Raw genomic sequence first — 637 nt, forward strand, 5'->3', positions numbered from 1 at the left:
CCGTTCTTGAAAAACTTGAACAACTTGAATGTAATTGTTGATAAGTTTGTACACTACAAAAGGTGCGGTGTTCTTCTTTTCAGGTAAATGATGTCACAGAAGACAATATAGTGTTACGATGTGGTACGATAAGGAGGCGGAACCACTGAGCAAGGTTAAAAACAGCAGAATAAAAGCTCAACCAACTGTTCTGATACACCCACACAGCTCCATGCTTTAAAAAACATGGTGAAAAAACCCAAACAACAAAACCAAAGTCTGAATATATGTCATTTACCTTTTCTTGTTGTTTTAGATAATTTGTGGATTTTGGTCCTTGTGTAGCAGTATGTAGTATGTGCATGCACGAAGAATAGCAGTACAAATAAGCAGATATTTCTCTCTCAAAACATTTAGGTACATAAAGGTAGTTTTCAGCATAACCAGTTTTCATTGTAGCCAACAGCTTTTTTTTGAGTCAGGCGTCAGTTGTTCCCCTGACAGTGTGACAGTACAGCTAATTTGACTAGATGGCTATGTGAAATTTACAGGTCCTTTGATGCAACAGTAAACACGAAAGACTGGAAAACTCAGCATAAACACTCAGAAATTAAAGTACAGAAATGTACCTATAGCGGTACAATGTCACTAGGGTGGT

The sequence above is a fragment of the Astatotilapia calliptera genome, chromosome 3 (genome assembly GCF_900246225.1).
Source record: "Astatotilapia calliptera chromosome 3, fAstCal1.2, whole genome shotgun sequence".
Taxonomy (NCBI): Eukaryota; Metazoa; Chordata; class Actinopteri; order Cichliformes; family Cichlidae; genus Astatotilapia; species Astatotilapia calliptera.